Source organism: Triticum dicoccoides, chromosome 5A (assembly GCF_002162155.2).
Source record: "Triticum dicoccoides isolate Atlit2015 ecotype Zavitan chromosome 5A, WEW_v2.0, whole genome shotgun sequence".
NCBI lineage: Eukaryota > Viridiplantae > Streptophyta > Magnoliopsida > Poales > Poaceae > Triticum > Triticum dicoccoides.
In genome coordinates, this window is record NC_041388.1 from 141,620,821 (window position 1) to 141,640,868 (window position 20,048).

The window sequence follows — 20,048 nt, forward strand, 5'->3', positions numbered from 1 at the left end:
GTATCTCTCATGGAGTAGATCCGATGTGGATGAGCAATGCTCTATCTCTAAAATGAGCTAAACCAATGCTCACCCTCAAATGGTGGAGGAGTATATATAGTCTAGGGCCACGAAGGGGTAAGTGAGGGCGAAGGGATACATGGGCTCGGCCCGATACACTGTGCACAGACAGGCATGGGACGTCCGACGGGTACCGGACGTCCGGTGGCTCGCGGGGGTCCGATCGTCCGGTACTTGTCGGACGTCCGGCATTTTGGCTCGGGAAAGCCATCGTCGGATTTCCGGACAGGGCCGATCGTCCGGGCGCTGGAGGATGTCGGACGTTCGGTCAGCGTCGGTCGTCCGACCGCTATAGGTCTCGCTGGCTGGGACTTGGGCTGGCTGGTGAAGACTCCAGGCGTCGGACGTCCGGTGGCTGTAGATTTCTGGCAGCTTCTTCTCTTGGTCCTTATACTTGGCGTCGTCGCTAGCTCGTCCATTGGATGTGGTGGCTCCATGGCTTTCCTCTAAGTACCCGATCATGCATAGCACACACGTTGGAGGTAGTAGCCATGTCTCACATGTAGAAAGTGAAAGTTCAGAGAGGAGCGAGTGCACCTTGTGTCCAATGGCGTATGTTCGAGGTCTCGTCATATGTCCTCTTGGGGCTTGGAGAGTAGTCGGAGTGTACATGGGGATGAACGTGGGATGCTCCGCATCAAAAAGCATCTGAGTATTGGCATTGGTGGCTGCCATCACAACTTGCCATGCCTTCGGAGGCGGAGGTGGCGGAGGTGGAGGGTTTGCCTGATCCCCATCGTTGCGGTCCGGATTCAGACGCGTTGGAGGAGCCATCGTGAAGAGGGTGACTGATACGTCCATTTTGCATCATGCTTTTATATCTATATTTATTGCATTATGGGTTGTTATTACACATTATGTCACAATACTTATGCCTTTTCTCTCTTATTTTACAAGGTTTACATAAAGAGGGAGAATGCCGGCAGCTGGAATTCTGGGCTGGAAAAGGAGCAAATATTAGAGACCTATTCTGCACAACTCCAAAAGTCCTGAAACTCCACGAAAGTAAGTTTTGGAATATATTAAAAATATTGGGCGAAGAAAGCACCAGAGGGGAGCCAGCCACCGTCTATGAGGGTGGGGGCGCGCTCCCTGCCTCGTGGGCCACCTAGCAGGCCCCCGATGCCCATCTTTTGATATAAGGTGTCTTTTTCCCTAGAAAAAAATAAGAAGGAAGCTTTCGGGACGAAGCGCCGCCGTATCGAGGCGGAACCTTGGCGGAACCAATCTAGGGCTCCGGCGGAGCTGTTCTGCCGGGGAAACATCCCTCCGGGAGGGGGAAATCATCACCATCATCACCATCGATCCTCTCATCGGGAGGGGGTCAAGCTCCATCAACATATTCACCAGCACCATCTCCTCTCAAACCCTAGTTCATCTCTTGTATCCGATCTTTGTCTCAAAACCTCAGATTGGTACCTGTGGGTTGCTAGTAGTGTTGATTACTCCTTGTAGTTTATGCTAGTTGGTTTATTCGGTGGAAGATTATATGTTCTGATCCTTTATGCATATTAATACCCCTCTGATTATGAACATAAATATGATTTGTGAGTAGTTACGTTTGTTCCCGAGGACATGGGAGAAGTCTTGCTATAAGTAGTCATGAGAATTTGGTATTCGTTCGATATTTTGATGAGATGTATGTTGTCTTTCCTCTAGTGGTGTTATGTGAACGCCGACTACATGACACTTCACCATTATTTGGGCCAAGGGGAAGGCATTGGGAAGTAATAAGTAGATGATGGGTTGCTAGAGTGATAGAAGCTTAAACCCTAGTTTATGCGTTGCTTCGTAAGGGGTTGGATTCATATGTTCCATGCTATGGTTAGGTTTACCTTAATACTTCTTTCATAGTTGCGGATGCTTGCGGGAGGGGTTAATCATAAGTGGGATGCTTTTCCAAGGAAGGGCAGTACCCAAGAACCGGTCCACCCACATATCAAATTATCAAATTAACAAACGCGAATCATATGAGCATGATGAAAACTAGCTTGACGATAATTCCCATGTGTCCTCGGGAGCGCTTTCCTTTATATAAGAGTTTGTCCAGGCTTTCCCTTTGCTACAAAAAGGATTGGGCCACCTTGCTGCACCTTGTTTACTTTTATTACTTGTTACCCGTTAAAAATTACCTTATCACAAAACTATCTGTTACCGATAATTTCAGTGCTTGTAGAGAATACCTTACTGAAAACCGCCTGTCATTTCCTTCTGCTCCTCGTCGGGTTCGACACTCTTACTTATTGAATGGACTACGATAGATCCCCTATACTTGTGGGTCATCAAGACTCTTTTCTGGCGCCATTGCCGAGGAGTGAAGCGCCTTTGGTAAGGAAAAATTATATAGTGTGCTGAAATTTACTGTTACGTGTTACTATGGAAAACAATCATTTGAGGGGCTTGTTCGGGGTATCTTCACCCCGACCAGTAGAGCAAAGAGTTGCTCCTCAACCTACTAAACCTACTGAAAATGTTTACTTTGAAATTCCTTCGGGTATGATAGAGAAACTGCTAGCTAATCCTTTATAGGAGATGGAACACTACATCCCGATATGCACCTAATCTATGTGGATGAAGTTTTTGGATTATTTAAGCTTGCAGGTATGCCCGAGGATGTTATCAAGAAGAAGGTCTTCCCTTTATCTTTGATGGTAAATGCATTGACATGGTTTAGGCTATGTTATGATATTGGATCATGGAACTACAACCGATTGAAATTGGAATTTCATCAGAAGTATTATCCTATGCATCTGGTTCATCGTGATCATAATTATATATATAATTTTTGGCCTCGCGAAGGAGAAAGCATCGCTCAAGCTTGGGGGAGGCTTAAGTCAATGTTATATTCATGCCCCAATCATGAGCTCTCAAGAGAAATTATTATTCAAAATTTTTATGCTCGGCTTTCTCTCAATAATCGCTCCATGCTCGATACTTCTTGTACTGGTTCTTCTATGATGAAGACTATTGAATTTAGATGGGATTTAGTGGAAAGAATTAAACGCAACTCTGAAGATTGGGAACTCGACGAAGGTAAGGAGTCAGGTATAACACCTAAGTTTGATTGTGTTAAATCTTTGTTGGATACCGACGCTTTTCGTGAATTTAGCACTAACTACGGACTTGACTCTAAGATAGTAGCTTCTTTCTGTGAATCATTTTCTACTCATGTTGATCTCCCTAAGGATAAGTGCTTTAAATATCATCCTCCCATTGAAGTAAAAGTAGTTGAACCTATTGAAGTTGAAGAAAATACTATCACTTATAATGTTGATCCTATTGTTCCTACCGCTTATATTGAGAAACCACCTTTCCCTGTTAGAATAAAGGATCATGCTAAAGCTTCAACTGTGGTCAACAAAAGTAATATTAGAACACCCAAACCCTCTGAGAAAATTAAAGTTGAACCTAGTATTGCTATGGTTAAATATCTCTTGGTTGATAATATTGATGGGCATGTTATTTACTTCTGTGATGAAGCTGCTAGAATTGCTAAACCCGATACTAAAGATAAACATAGACCTGTTGTTGGCATGCATGTTGTTTCTGTTAAAATAGGAGATCATTGTTATCATGGCTTATGTGATATGGGTTCTAGTGTTAGTGCAATACCTTACACTTTATATAAAGAAATTATGCATGATATTGCACCTGCTGAGATATAAGATATTGATGTTACTATTAAGCTTCCCAAAAGAGATACTTTTTCACCGGTTGGGATTGTTAGAGATGTTGAAGTCTTGTGTGGGAAAATTAAATATCCTACTGATTTTCTTGTTCTTGCTTCCCCACAAGATGACTTTTGTCCCATTATATTTGGTAGACCCTTCTTGAATACTGTTAATGCTAAGGTAGATTTCAAAAAGGATATTGTTATTGTTGGTTTAGGGGATATGTATCATGATTTTAATTTTGCTAAATTTCGTAGGCAACCCCATGATAAGGAATTTCCTAGTAAATATGAAATTATTGGTCTTGCTTCTATTGCCGTGCCTCCTAATGATCCTTTAGAACAATATTTGCTAGACCATGAAAATGATATGTTTATGAATGAAAGAAGGGAAATAGATGAAGTATTCTTTAAACGGGAACTATTTGAAACACAACTTGCCTGTTGAAATTCTAGGGGATCCTCCTCCACCTGAGCTTAAACCATTACCTGATACTCTTAAATATGCTTATCTTGATGAAAAGAAGATATATCCTGTTATTATTAGTGCTAACCTTTCAGAGTAGGAAGAAGAAAGATTATTGAAAACTCTGAAGAAGCACCGTGCTCTATTGGATATACTCTTTGAAAGATCGTGGATGTCGCCTAGAGGGGGGGTGAATAGGCGTTTAAAAATAATTACGGTTTAGGCTTGAACAAATGCGGAATAAACCTAGCAGTTAATTTGTCAAGCACAAAACCTAAAACAACTAGGCTCACCTATGTGCACCAACAACTTATGCTAAGCAAGATAAGCAACTATGAGATAGCAAGATATATGACCAAGAACAAAATGGCTATCACAAAGTAAAGTGCATAAGTAAAGGGCTCGGGTAAGAGATAACCGAGGCACGCGGAGACGACGATGTATCCCGAAGTTCACACCCTTGCGGATGCTAATCTCCGTTTGGAGCGGTGTGGAGGCACAATGCTCCCCAAGAAGCCACTAGGGCCACCGTAATCTCCTCACGCCCTTGCACAATGCAAGATGCTGTGATTCCACTAAGGGACCCTTGAGGGCAGTCACCGAACCCGTACAAATGGCAACCCTTGGGGGCGGTCACCGAACCCGTACACTTTGGCAACCCTTGGGGGCGGTCACCGGTACCCGTCAAATTGCTCGGGGCGATCTCCACAACCTAATTGGAGACCCCGACGCTTGCCTGGAGCTTTACACCATAATGATTGAGCTCCGAACACCACCAACCGTCTAGGACGCCCAAGCACTCAAGAGGAACAAGCTCAAGGGTACCAAGCACCCAAGAGTAATAAGCTTCTCAACTTGTAACTTCCACGTATCACCATGGAGAACTCAAACCGATGCACCAAATGCAATGGAAAGGGCACACGGAGTGCCCAAGTCCTTATCCCCCAAATCCCAACAAAGCAACTAATGCTAGGGAGGAAAATGAGAGGAAGAACAAGAAGGAGAACACCAAGAACTCCAAGATCTAGATCCAAGGGGTTCCCCTCACATAGAGGAGAAAGTGATTGGTGGAAATGTGGATCTAGATCTCCTCTCTCCTTTCCCCCAAAAACTAGCAAGAATCCATGGAGGGACTGAGAGTTAGAAAGCTCGAAGAAGGGCAACAATGGGGGAAGAACACAAGCTCAAGAGATAAGGTTCAATGGGGAAGAAGACCCCCTTTTATAGGAGCTCTCGAATCCAACCATTAAGTGCTCAGTCCGCGCACGAGCAGTACTAATGCTCAGGGGAGCAGTACTACTCCCCAGGCGGTAGAACACAAAGAGTGGAGCAAAACAGAGGGCAAGGCAGAGCCGTATGAGCGGCACTACCGCTGGGGCCAGCGATACTACCGTTGGTAGCGGCGGTACTGCCGCTTGGCCCAACGATACTACTAATGGGACCACACATAGAGAGGAGGGCCATTGAGCGGCACTAGGGGTGGTGGTAGCCGCGGTACTACCATACACGAGCGGCACTACCGCTCCTACCACCGCTACTACTGCCGCTGAACCCGACACGAGAAAACCACGTCTCGAGTCGAGGCGGTACCAGCGCGGAACCAGAGCCGTACCACCGCTTATGGCCATGGGCGGTACTACCGTTGTGAGACAGCGACACTACCGCTTGTGGCAAAACGCGGTACTGCCGCTCTGGTCCCGCGGTACTACCGCTGGCACCAAACATATGCCACTTCCATGAAAACAAGAATACTCCAAGGAAAACCATAACTGCCATAACTTCTGCAAATGAGCTCTCAATTGAGCAAACTCAAGCTTGTTGGATACAAGACGACGAGTAGCATCAAAACAGCGACTGGTTATAGTAAGAAGAGGCAGGGGAGGTATGCCTAACAAATGGAGGAGGAAACCTTCAATACAGAAGAACAGGCATAACCTCCAATATCGAAAACATAATAGAAGATGCAAGTGAACTCCGTTTTCGATGAACTCGAGCTTGTCATCAAGATGACCATAAGCTCCAAAACTCGCAAAGGGAACCAAACAAGAACCAAGAAAGATGATGCAAGGATGCAATGGTTTGAGCTCTCTATGAACAATACGATCAAGCTACTCATCGAGAGCCCCCTTGATAGTACGACAATCAATCCTATAACCCGGTCTCCCAACTACCACTATGAGACCGGTAAAATAGAAAACCTATCAAGGGCAAACCTTTGTCTTGCACATAGTCCACTTAAGCTAGATGATGACGATCTTGACTTCCTCAAGTTGGACCACCTTTCTTGATTGTGTTGGCTCGATGAAGACTAGTTGATTGCTCCCCCATACTCCACTATGGGTGAGCCACTCTTCGACACATCTTCATAAATCCATTGTTACCACAATGGACGGCAAGCTTCAAGCATTTGATGTCTTCATGATGCTCCACTTGAACTTGCACATCGCAGCCTAACCCCACAAAGAACTCTCACGAAAACCATGGGTTAGCAAACAAAGCATAATGGACAATGCTTACCATACCATGGGATCACTTGATCCCTCAGTACATCTTGCACGCTTTGTGTGTTGATCAACTTGATTCATTCTTGACTTAATATTGATGTACCTTGAATCTTTCCAATTCTCTTCATTTGGATGTTGTCTTGAAGGTAGATATGAATGATTACATAATCTTCTTCTTCAAGACATGCTTGCAATAAGCTCAACACTCACATGACCAATCTTTGGATAATACCTTGAATAACACCTTGGTCGACACAAACTCTCCTTGAAACCAGCACATGTACTCCAAGAAAAGCCTATGAACAACACCTTAAAATATAACTCAAGGCAACCATTAGTCCATAGAGTTTGTCATAAATTACCAAAACCAAACATGGGGGCACCGCATGTTCTTTCATCTTAAGGGCATTAGTCCCACTCTATGCCAACACAAAATATAATTGGAGAAAGATGCTAAACTGGTTGTTCATCACCAACGACGGTTAAATCCTAAGATGAAAGAAGTGGTAAGAAATGAAATACTAAAGCTTCTGGAGGCAGGTATAATTTATCCTGTTGCTGATAGTCAGTGGGTAAGTCATGTCCATTGTGTCCCTAAGAAGGGAGGTATTACCGTTGTTCCTAATGATAAAGATGAATTGATCCCACAAAGAATTGTTACAGGTTATAGAATGGTAATTGATTTCCGCAAATTAAATAAAGCCACTAGAAAGGATCATTACCCTTTACCTTTTATTGATCAAATGCTAGAAAGGTTATCTAAACATACACATTTATGCTTTCTAGATGGTTATTCTGGTTTCTCTCAAATATCTATGTCGAAAGAGGATCAGGAAAAGACCACTTTTACTTGCCCTTTCGGTACCTTTGCTTCTAGACGTATGCCTTTTGGTTTATGTAATGCACCTGCTACCTTTCAAAGATGTATGACTGCTATATTCTCTGACTTTTGTGAAAATATTGTTGAGGTTTTCATGGATGATTTCTCCGTGTATGGAACTTCTTTTGATGATTGCTTAAGGAAACTTGATCGAGTTTTGCAGAGATGTGAAGAAACTAATCTTGTCTTGAATTGGGAGAAGTGCCACTTTATGGTTAATGAAGGTATTCTCTTGGGGCATAAAGTTTCCGAAAGAGGTATTGAAGTTGATAAAGCTAAAGTTGATTCTATTGAAAAGATGCCGTGTCCTAAGGACATCAAAGGTATACGAAGTTTCCTTGGTCATGCCGGTTTTTATAGGAGGTTCATTAAAGACTTCTCGAAAATTTCTAGGCCTCTGACTAATCTCTTACAAAAAGACGTTCCTTTTGTCTTTGATGATGATTGTGTAGAAGCATTTGAAATACTTAAGAAAGCCTTGATTTCTGCACCCATTGTTCAGCCACCTGATTGGAATTTACCCATTGAAATTATGTGTGATGCTAGTGATTATGCTGTAGGTGCTGTTCTAGGACAAAGAGTTGATAAGAAATTAAATGTTATCCAATATGCTAGTAAAACTCTTGACCGTGCCTATAGAAACTATGCTACTACTAAAAAGAATTTTTAGCAGTTGTATTTTCTTGTGATAAGTTCAGACCTTATATTGTTGCTTCTAAAGTAACTGTTCACACTGATCATGCTGCTATTAAATATCTTATGGAAAAGAAAGATGCTAAACTGTGACACCCCCGATTCGACCGTACACTAATCATACACACAAATGTGTACGATCAAGATCAGGGACTCACAGGAAGATATCACAACACAACTCTAGACATAAATTGAAATAATACAAGCTTTATATTACAAGCCAGGGGCCTCGAGGGCTGGGATACATAGCTCGATACACAAGTGTCAGCAGAAGCAACAATATCTGAGTATAGACATAAGTTAAACAAGCTTTGCCTTAAGAAGGCTAGCACAAACATCAACGATCAAAGAGGCAAGGCCTCCTGCCTGGGACCTCCTAACTACTCCTGGTCTTCGGTGAACTCCATGTAGTAGTATCCGTCGGCGGTGGCATCTGGCTCCAGGGATCCACCAACTGGTTGCAACAACCGGAAAGAAGAAAGAAGGGGGAAAAGGGGTAGCAAAGCAACTGTGATTACTCATCCAAAGTACTCGCAAGCATCAAAACTAAACTAAGTATGCATTGGTATCAAATTGAAGGGTTGTATCTGTGGACTGAACTATAGAATGCCAGAATAGAGGGAAAGGCCTAGCCTATTGAGGACTAGCATCTTCAAGCAGCTCCAAGCATCTTGTAGCATGTAGAAGAGTAAAGAATAGCATTTTATAATTAACAAGCATGTTGTAGCATTAACACCCAGAGATCCTTCCTCGACTCCCTGCGAGAGAGCAATCTCGGAGCCACATATCTCAAGTATTCATTTCTAGTTGTAAAAGATCAGGATATAAGTCTGAACGACCGTTACCGTGGACAAGGTATTCGAATAGATAACTTCCCTGCAGGGATGCACCATGTTTTCCAACTCGCTTGATTACTATGGCCGGACACACTTTTCTGGGTCAATGCCCAGCCTCAGAAGATCAACACGTCATAGCCCTACCTAGGCTCAGCAGAGAGATCCCCGCCGGTCTACATCCTAAGCACTCCGGGGTCTAGGCCCATCGTCTGTTGCACTCCGGGGTCTAGGCCCATCGTCCATGAGCTGGGACGAGCACCACCTCATACTGGATGGCACAGGCCCGACAGGCCCACAATGCTGAACTGGACGTCTGACAAAGCTTCACCTGATATTGCGACGTCGAGGCCATAACTATTATCGCGTGGTGGTTAGTGCGTAAAGGCCAAAGGCCAACTCAGAACAAATACCCAAACTATAGTGTATTATTAGCTTGCGGAGACGAGCAGAGACTCACAATCAATGTGACCCCATCACCCCGTCTCGTTGACTTACGGCAAGGGCCCAGAATGCCCGACCGTGCCACGTAATTATCTTGCGGGTGCTCTCCGGGCCTGCCTGACTTTCACCAAGGTTTCAAGTAAAGTCAAGGTAACAGCGTGTCCAAACATCACTGGGAAAACCCAAGGAACCACCCTCGGAGGATTCCACTCGATGTAATCATCAAGGTGAACATAAGAGGAACCACCCTCGAGGTTCACACTTGAGGGGTTGCATGATAGAGTCATATCGGGAATGGTGAAGGAGGAACCACCCTCGTTGACCACGACCGAATAGCTACACTACAGCGATCTCATCAGGAGTGATGTATGAGGTTCCACCCTCGGCACTCGATGGTAACTCTACAGAGTCGAGCAACAAAAGGGGGCGTGATGTGATGTGAGGTGTTGGGCTCTGATCGTCGATCACGTTGATCGAGTCATCGATGATGAAGAAGGGGCAACAAGGACAAGGTGGGGGTCACTGATGGATCACTAACCAACCTATACTAAGCAGCTTAGGATAAGCAGGTAAGGAATAAGAGCAGGTACAAAAGCAGGCTATGCATCAGAATAGGAGCAATCAATTATAGTAGCAAAATCTAATGCAAGCATGAGAGAATGGAATGGGCCATATCAGAATGATCAAAGGGGGGGCTTGCCTCGAAGCTCCGATGAGATGGGAAGAAGGGTCGTCATCGACGTAGCCGATCACAGGGTCATCAACAGCGGTCTTGGGGTCTACCGGAGAGAAGAGGGGGAAGAAACAGTAAATATAGAGCAAACAGATGCATGACAAGTCAACAAGCAGAGCTAGGGGTGTTCTAACGTAGTGTTACACGATACCGGCCAAGGGGGAAACATCCGGGAAAGTTTTCCCGAAGTTTGGCATTTTTCAGACAGATGAAATGGAGGGGGAAAGTTGCATGTTCGCTATACTAGGGATCTGTGGTAGATGAACGGAGGGCGTATCCGAATTCGTCTCGTCGTTCTGAGCAACTTTCATGTATAAAACTTTTTCATCCGAGTTACGGATTATTTTCTATTAAATTTTCAAAGTTTTTAAAAGATCCTGAAATTTTGAAACTGTTTAATTCGATAGAAAATGAAAAATGACGTCAGCATGAATTCAAAGTGATGTCAGTAGTCAACATTGACCTATTGACCAGTCAAACTGATAGGTGGGTCCATTTTGTCATAGACTGATACTAATTAACAGTTTAATTAGTTAAATAGTTAATTAGGTTAATTAACAGGCTTAATTAAGTTAATTAATTGATTATTATTTTAATTATTATTATTTTTTATTTCCTTTAAAACATTTTTAAAAACGTTTTGGGGGTGGCCCCCTGTGTCATAGGCCCAAGGGGCCATATCGGGCTCCGAGTGCGGGTGCGCGTGCCCGAGGCCACCAGGGGACGGGGAGCACTCGGGCGCCCAGGAGGGCGTGCGCCGATGGCCACGGCGCGGCGAGGCTGGAGCCGCGAGGACTGGGGCGGCCACCAGTGAGGGGGGATTGCGGGGCCTGGCTGGCGCTAGGCAGCGGCGGCGGCCGAAGACGGGCCCGGCCACGAGCGGCGGCAAGTAGCTAGGTTCAGGGGTGCGGCGAGCGCCGGCAACCAGAGATGGCAGTGCCGTGGCAGGTAGAGGCGAGCGCCGGCACGCGTGGGTGGGGCGTGAAACCGGGGCGGCGATGGGGTTACGGGCGCGGCCAAAGTGGCCGTGTCGGGTGGCGCAGGCAGTAAAAAGGGAGGCGGAGGCTGGGGGCCTCACCAACGATGGAGGGAAGAGGGGGTGGCGAGGCTCAGGGTCGGCCGGCGATGGAGAGGTGGGGAGGCGACGATGACGAGGCCGACGCGTAAAGGCCGTGAGCCGGAGCGGCGACGGGGCGGCACCGGGAATGGGCGCCGGCGTCGGGGTGGCGGGGCGCAGTCGTCGGGGTGGCGCCAGGAGGCAGCGACGTCTAGGCGGCGGGGTGCGGCTCAATCCCACCTATTCCAATCGGGGGGCAGAGGAGGGCGAGGGAGTGGGGAAGGAGCGAGGGAGAGAGTGGGGGATCGTGGGGGTTGTGGGGTGGTCGAGGGGATAGGGCTAGGGTTCGGTGTGGATTAGGAGGGGTTTATGGAGGGGAGTGGGGGCGGTTGGGCCAGCTGGGCCGACCCAGGTGGCTAGGCCTAGGGGAGCAGGGGCTTTCTTTGTTTTTTTGGTCTCTCCTTTTTTTATTACTTTTGTCTTTTGACTTAATTTTGAATATCAAATTCGAACGTGATTGAACCATCGCGAGGTTAACAACAGCAATCGCAGTGACATGGCATCATTAGCATGAGATTACTGTAGCATAATTACCTGGGCGTTACAATTCTCCTCCACTACAAGAAATCTCATCCCAAGATTTAGGAGGTAGAAGGAAACAATTCTGGGTATTCATCACGCAGGCGATCCTCGTGTTCCCAAGTGGCTTCGTCTTCAGAGTGATGCGACCACTGGACCTTGAGGAACTTGATCGCCTTCTGATGTGTCCGGCGTTCAGCTTGGTTGAGAATGCGGACCGGATACTCTTTATAGGAGAGGTCTTGTTGCAACTCGAGCACTTCATGATCCACTGCTCGGATTGGGTCCTTGAAGCAGCGGCGGAGCTGTGACACATGGAAGACATCATGAACCTGAGAAAGGTTCGACGGAAGCTCCAACTGGTAGGCCACTTTTTCATGCCTTTCAAGAATAGTGAAAGGACCAATATAGCGAGGAGCTAGCTTGCCCTTGATCCCAAAGTGGTGAGCACCTTTCATTGGTGTAACTCAAACATAAGCCTTTTCGCCAGGTTGATAGACCATGTCTTTGTGATGACGGTCATACTGACTTTTCTTACGCGACTGAGCAGTCTTGAGATTCTCGCGAATAATGCAGACTTGTTCTTCGGCATGTTGGATAATATACGGACCGAAGAGTGGACGTTCCCCAGTTTCTGACCAGTTTAGAGGTGTTCGACACTTTCGTCCATATAACACCTCGAAGCGGGCCATCTTCAGACTAGCTTGATAGCTATTGTTGTAGGAGAACTCAGCATATGGGAGCGATTCCTCCCATTTCTTGCCGAAGGAAATAACGCAAGCTCGAAGCATGTCTTCGAGAACTTGATTGACTCGTTCAACTTGTCCCTGCGACTGAGGGTGAAAAGCAGTGCTGAAAGACATATGAGTTCCCATAGCTTCTTAGAAACTTTCCCAGAATCTTGAAGTGAATAAGCTACCACGATCTGAGCTAATAACCAATGGAATACCATGGATTGAAACTATTCTGGACATATAGAGGGTTGCCAGCTGACTAGCAGTGATCGTCTCTTTGACGGCCAGAAAATGTGCAACTTTGGAAAGCCGGTCAATGACGACAAGTATAGCATCATTACCCTTCTGCGATTTGGGAAAACCAGTGACGAAGTCCATTTCAACATGGCCCCATTTCCATTCAGGAATAGAGATAGGTTGTAGAGTTCCTGCAGGCCTTTGATGTTCTGCTTTGATACGATGGCAAACGTCACATTCAGCAACATAACGAGCAATGTCTTCTTCATATTAGACCACCAAAATCTCTGACAAATGTCTTGGTACATTTTGGTACTACCGGGATGAATAGATAATGGAGTGTCATGATCTTCTTTCATAACTTCCTGAACCATATCCAGGTTGTCTTTTGAAGGGACCACTAGGCGACCTTTAAAGAACAAAGTGTCATCATCTTCAACAGTGAAGAACGAGGGCCTTACTTCTGCGAGGTAGCTCTTAATCTTCTCAACTTGAGAGTCATACTTCTGCAGTCTCTTGATGCTCTCCACGAGATATGGTTCGACAACCAGGGTACTGAGGGAACCCTAAGGTACAATACGGAGGTTCATCTTGCGGAACTCCTTAGGAGTGGGAGCGAGTGCACTCGGAGGAACTATATGGAGGTTCAGCTTTCTGAGTTCTTCAACAAGCAAGGGCCGAACTTTGCAAACCTCGAGTTGGTTGCAATATGACTTGCGACTCAAGGCATGAGCCATTACATTAGCCTTGCCTGGTTTATAGGAAATACCCAAGTCAAAATCTGCTACAATCTCCATCCATCTCTGCTGACGAAGGTTCAGGTCTAGCTGGGTAAACAGATACTTCAGACTTTGGTGGTCGGTGAAGATCTCGCAACGATTACCAAGAAGGTAATGTCGCCATTGTTTCAGTGCATGTATAACGGCAACAAGCTCAAGGTCATGAACTGGTAGTTCTCTTCGTGAGGACACAATTGAAGAGAGGCATATGCAATCACTCTGCGCTCTTGCATTAGGACAAAGCCTAATCCTTGTCGTGAAGCGTCGCAGTAAATGGAGAAATCTTTCTTGGTATCGGGAGGAGAAAGCAATGGGGCAGAAGTTAGCTTGTCTTTCAGTGCATGGAAACTTTCTTGACACTTTTCAGTCCAAGCGAACTTGACGCCTTTGTGAAGCTGACCAGTCAGGGGCTTGGCGATCTTGGAGAAGTTCTCGACAAATCGACGGCAATAGCTGGCGAGTCCGAGAAAACTTCTGACTTGTTTGACATTCTTCGGAGGAGTCAAATCGAGAATAGCCTGAACTCGCTCGGGGTTGACAACAATACCATCCTTGGAGATGACATGCCCATGGTAGGTCACTTCGGGTAGCCATAATTCACACTTAGAATACTTGGCATATAGTTGATGCTCTCGAAGTTTTTCCAGAACAAGTCGGAGATGTTCAGCATGTTCTTCTTTATTCTTGGAGTATACAAGGATATCATCCAGATAAACCACGACGAACTTGTAGAGGTATTCTATGAAGATATAGTTCATCAGACGAGAGAAGGTGGCTGGAGCATTGGTCAAGCCAAAGGACATGACGGTGTACTCGTATGTACCATAGTGAGTAACGAAGGCGGTCTTGGGAATACCCTCTTCACAAATCCGAATCTGGTGGTAACCCAACCTCAAATAAAGTTTAGAGAATACTGAGGAACCAGCAAGTTGATCATACAAATCATTGATTTTGGGAGCGGATATTTGTTATGAATTGTTGCCTGATTGATAGAACGGTAATCTTGGACCAAACTATTAGTTCAATCCTTCTTCTTGACAAATAGAGAAGTTGCTCCCCAAGCACAGGAACTTGGACGAATGAAACCGTTGATAAGAGATTTGTCGATTTCCTCCTTAAGTTCAAGGAGTTCATGTGGCGGCATCTTGTAGTGTCGCTTGGAAATAGGTGTAGTGCCCAGCTTCAAGTCTATGATGAATTCAACAGCTCTAGCAGGGGATATTCCCGGAAGTTCTTCTAGAAAGACATCTTTGAAATCACGAACGACTGGAATGTTCTCTATTCCCTCAAGAGGTGAAGCATTCAATGCATTCAGAACATATATCTAGTTCTCGACATCCTGAGCTGCTCGGGCTGAGTATTGGACTGTCTGGCCAGAAGGGTGAGTGAGCTGGACTGTCTCAGCTACATAGTCGATCAGGGTTTGGTGAGGACCCAACAAATTCATATCCAGAATGACATCTATGGTAGAAACCTTGAGGGACATAAGTGAAGCAGTGAATACTAACCCTCCAATTTCAATGTGGTTGTTCTAGGCTATCATCGAGGTATCCCACCTGGAGCCTGGAGAGCTAACCACTAGTGGAGGGTACATATTTTCGAACGATAATTCTTGCTTGTGTGCAAATGCTTCAGAAATGAAAGAATGTGATGCTCCCGAATCAAAGAGAACGAAATTGGGACTGAATTCACTAGGAGGGTGCCCATCACAATTGGGGCCCCGTCGAGCTTCTTCAACCTTTACATGATTAACATGACCATGACTGAGTGCAGGCGGACTGACATTTGGGTTTCTAGGTTCACAAGCTCGTGCCTTTTGATTTTGTGCCGGGCGGCAGCTGGCAGCACTGTGCCCTGGCTGTCCACACTTGCGGCATAAACCATCATTATGAGGAGGAGGTACAACACTAGACTGTCCACCCTGAATCATTAGCTATCTCGGTGGCGGAGGCAAACGAGGTGCAACATAAGACGGCCTTGGTGTTGGAGCAGGTCGGTGATGAACATTGTGTGGGATCCAGACTCGACGTTTCTGAGCAGGATGACTCAAGGATGAGCCAACATCTTGAGTACACTTGAGCGACTCCTGGTACTCAGTCAAACCAGTTTCAGTTTGAAATGCTCGGCTGACAAGCGTTGCAAAGTCTGCACAATCATGAGCAACAAGTGGGAGCTTTATACCGGGGCACAGTCCTTCACAAAATTTCTCCTGCTTGTGAGCGTTAGTGCAGACGTCATCCGCAGTATAGCGAGATAATTCAAGGAATTTCCTCTGATATTCATCCACAGTCATTGTGCCCTGTGAGAGTTTGCGAAACTCCTTCTTCTTCTGGTCCATCAGACCTTGAGGAATATGTCATGCACGGAAGGCTAACTGAAATTCCTGCCAAGTGGTTACAGTCTCTGCAGGCAGCATACCCCTGTGGCTTTCCCACCATTGAGCAGCTAGACCCTTCAAGTGGAATGTCGCAAAGGTGACATAACTGCAAGGACAACATTAGCTGACTCCATCTCAAACATGATGTCACAAAGCTAATCATCAGCATCCATAGGATTGGTGGAGTTGCGGAAAAAGGACGGGTTGAGGTGCACAAATTCTGGCAATGTTATTAGGGCAGAATGTTGCTAAGCATTCTGGTTTGGAAACTGAGCCATTACCCCAGTCATAAACTGACGATTCACTTCAAATTGCTGCATCATTGCGACAATATAAGGCGGATGTGGAGGATAGTTAGCCATCCTGCTAAAAACATCAGGGAGCAGTTTTAACAAGAGGTTGTAGCAGGTGTATGGAGCCATTCATGATGTAACTTGAACAATGAGCAAAGTTGCAGTATGTACAAAGAGGTGGTCATTAAAGACATACAGATACATATACAGATACAATTACACGATGATAGTATTAGTTCGGACAAGATAATCATCCTATACATACTAGGCGGCACGTATGCACGCGAAGGAGGGATACAACAAAGGGGCATAGCAAAGGCTACATCCACATCGGAGAAAACCACTAGAGCGAGGAATCTGCAGGAGAGAACACAGGGTGCCCTCGATAAAAGGATCCTGCAGCCCGCGAACAATGTGAAGTAGATTCCGGCTATCAATTCTAGAAAGGTGTATCACAAATCTCCGGATGGATGTGATCACGAGAACCAAGGGTAGAGTTAGCAAAAGCATTTAACCCAAATAGAAGAGAGATCAGAGTCCCAGACTATAGACGAGGAGTAAAATATCCTAATACCATCCAATGGCGACGTGGGCCCGTATGCCACACAACCATGTTAGTAAAACACTTTTTCAAAGACTAGATTCAACTTCGGCCAAGGAGTTGGAAATGCGGGGTTCCTACAGGCAGTCGTCTCTGATACCAACTTGTGACACCTCTGATTTGACCGTACACTAATCATACACGCAAATGTGTACGATCAAGATCAGGGACTCACGGGAAGGTATCACAACACAACTCTAGAAACAAATTGAAATAATACAAGCTTTATATTACAAGCCGGGGGCTCGAGGGCTCGAATACATAGCACGATACACAAGCGTCAGCAGAAGCAACAATATCTGAGTACAGACATAAGTTAAACAAGCTTTGCCTTAAGAAGGCTAGCACAAACATCAACGATTGAAGAGGCAAGGCCTCCTTCCTGGGACCTCCTAACTACTCTTGGTCTTCGGCGGCCTCCATGTAGTAGTATCCGTCAACGGTGGCATCTGCCTCCAGGGATCCACCAACTGGTTATAACAACTGGAAAGAAGAAAGAAGGGGGAAAGGGGTAGCAAAGCAACCGTGAGTACTCATCCAAAGTACTCGCAAGCATCTGATCTAAACTAAGTATGCATTGGTATCAAATGGAAGGGTTGTATCTGTGGACTGAACTGCAGAATGCCAGAATAGAGGAGAAGGCCTAGCCTATCAAAGACTAGCATCTTCAAGCATCTCCAAGCATCTTGCAGCATGTAGAAGAGTAAAGAATAGTAGTTTATAATTAATAAGCATGTTGTAGCATTAACGCCTAGAGATCCTTCCTTGACTCCCTGCGAGAAAGCAATCTCGGAGCCACATATCTCAAGTATCCATTTCTAGTTGTAAAAGATCAGGATATAAGTCTGAACATCCGTTACCGTGGACATGGTATTCAAATATATAACTTCCCTGCAGGGGTGCACCACGTTTTCCAACATGCTTGATTACTCTAGCCGGACACACTTTTCTAGGTCAATGCCCGACCTCGGAAGATCAACACGTCATAGCCCTACCTAGGCTTAGCAGAGAGGTCCCCGCCGGTCTACATCCTAAGCACTCCGGGGTCTGGGCCCATCGCCCATTGCACTCCGGGTCGTTGTGCGACGAGCCAAGAAGAGCACCACCTCATACTAGATGGCACTAGCTCGACAGGCCCACAATGCTAAACTGGACGTTTGACGAAGCTTCGGATGATACTGCGACGTCGAGGCCCATAACTATTCTCGCGTGGTGGTTAGTGCGTAAAGGCCAAAGGCCAACTCAGAACAAATACCCAAACCATAGTGTATTATTAGCTTGCAGAGACGAGCAGAGACTCACGATTGTTGTGACCCCGTTGCCCCGTCTCATGGACTTACGGCAAGGGTCCAGAATGCCCGGCCGTGCCACGTAATTATCTTGCGGGTGCTCTCTGGGCCCGCCTGACATTCACCAAGGTCTCGAGTAAATTCGAGGTAACCGTGTGTCCAAACATCAAGGGGAAAACCCTAGGAACCACCCTCGGAGGATTCCACTTGATGTAATCATCAAGGTGAATGTAAGAGGAACCACCCTCGAGGTTCACACTTGAGGGGTTGCACGACAGAGTCATATCGGGAATGGTGAAGGAGGAACCACCCTCGTTGACCACGACCGAATAGCTACACTACAGAGATCTCATCAGGAGTGATGTATGAGGTTCCACCCTCGGCACTCCATGGTAACTCTGCAGAGTCGAGCAACAAAAGGGGGCGTGATGTGATGTGAGGTGTCAGGCTCTGATCGTCGAGCACGTTGATCAATTCGTCGATGATGAAGAAGTGGCAACAAGGACAAGGTGGGGATCACTGATGGATAACTAACCAACCTATACTAAGCAGTTTAGGATAAGCAGGTAAGGAACAACAACAGGTACAAAAGCAGGCTATGCATCAGAATAGGAGCAATCAATTACAGTAGCAAAATCTAATGCAAGTATGAGAGTATGGAATGGGCGATATCGGAATGATCAAACGGGGGCTTGCCTAGAAGCTCCAATGAGAGGGGAAGAAGGGTCGTCGTCGACGTAGCCGATCACAAGGACATCAACAGCGGTCTCGGGGTCTACTGGAGAGAAGAGGGGGAAGAAACAGTAAATACAGAGCAAACAGATGGATGGCAAGTCAACAAGCAGAGCTAGGGGTGTTCTAACGTAGTGTTACACAATACCGGCGGAGGGGGAAACACCCGGGAAAGTTTTCCCAAAGTTTGGCATTTTTCGGATAGATGAAACAGAGGGGGAAAATTTCATGTTCGCTATGCTAGGGATGTGTGGCAGACGAACGGAGGGCGTATCCGGATTCGTCTTGTCGTTCTGAGCAACTTTAATGTATAAAACTTTTTCATCCGAGTTACGGATTATTTTCTATTAAATTTTCAAAGTTTTTAAAAGATTTCTGGAAATTCTAAAATTGTTTAATTCGATAGAAAACGAAAAATGACATCAGCGTGAAGTCAGAGTGATGTCAGAAGTCAACGTTGACCTATTGACCAGTCAAACTGACAGGTCGGTCCATTATGTCATAGACATATACTGTCAGCAGTCAACAGTTTAATTAGTTAAATAGTTAATTAGGTTAATTAATAGGCTTAATTAAGTTAATTAATTGATTATTATTTTAATAATTTTTTCCTTTAAAACATTTTTAAAACGTTTTGGGGGTGGGCCCCTGTGTCATAGGCCCAAGGGGCCATATCGGGCGCCGAGTGCGGGTGCGCGTGCCCGAGGCCACCAGGGGACGGGGAGCACTCGAGCGCCCATGAGGGCGCGCGCCGGCGGCCACATTGTGGTCGGCCGGAGTCACGAGGACTGGGGCGGCGACCAACGAGGGGGTGTTGCGGGGCCTGGCTGGCGCTAGGCAGCGGCGGCGACCGGAGACGGGCCCGACCACGAGCGGCGGCAAGCAGCTAGGTTCAGGGGTGCGACGAGCACCGACGACTAGAGGTGGCAGTGCCGCGGCGGGCAGAGGCGCGCGCCGACACGCGTGGGTGGGGCGTGAAACCGGGGTGGCGAGGGGGTTATGGGCGTGGCTGAAGTGGCCGTGTCGGGCGACACAAGCAGGAAAAAGGGAGGCGGAGGCCGGGTGCCTCATCGGTGATGGAGGGAAG